This window comes from Tupaia chinensis, unplaced genomic scaffold (genome assembly GCF_000334495.1).
Source record: "Tupaia chinensis unplaced genomic scaffold, TupChi_1.0 Scaffold147880_1, whole genome shotgun sequence".
NCBI lineage: Eukaryota > Metazoa > Chordata > Mammalia > Scandentia > Tupaiidae > Tupaia > Tupaia belangeri.
Window position 1 is genome coordinate 189,625 of NW_006207730.1, and position 687 is coordinate 190,311.

Genomic DNA, 687 nt, shown 5'->3' on the forward strand with positions numbered 1-687 from the left:
GACTAGGTGGGAGTCCAGCGACATAGCCATTATGCTAACTGCTGGTTCCCATCCTATTTTTATTCTTATGGTAATATATTCTATACTGGATTCTATAACTCTGAGCTTGTGTGTTTCCCTTTACTATGAAATAATTCTGTGTTAATTTCTCCCTTCTACTGTGTCTTCCAATGTGGTAACCATGGGAGGAGTTTTAAGATCATATTTTGAAAGAGGAGTTTCTTTCTTTTTACAACCAGTTCAGTGAGGGGTGAACAATTCTGAGTCTTACAGTATTTAGATGTTTGGTGACTATGCACCTAGACCTGTCCAGGTATTGGGTGAGGGCAGAGCAGCAAAATGAGAAAGTAAGGTAAAAGAAAAAGAAAGTAGAAAAGAGAAATAGGAAGAAAAAGCAAAGAAAAAAGAAAGAACGAAACACAAACAACAAAAAAAAGAACACAGGTCTCAAACATAAAATTATGTTGGGACCAGAAGTTAACGTAATGGCTATGACTCTGGACTCCCATGTAGTCGACCGTGGTTTGAGTCCTGGACCTGGTGGCTTAAACTCATGCCAGGCGTGTGTGCATGTGTGCCCAAGATCCCAAGAGGAGAATGGAGAAGGGATTGTGGCGTGGCCATCCTCCCTGGGGGGGTGATTTCTCACTTTCTGTCTCTGTCTCTGTCTTCCTGGTGAGCACACGC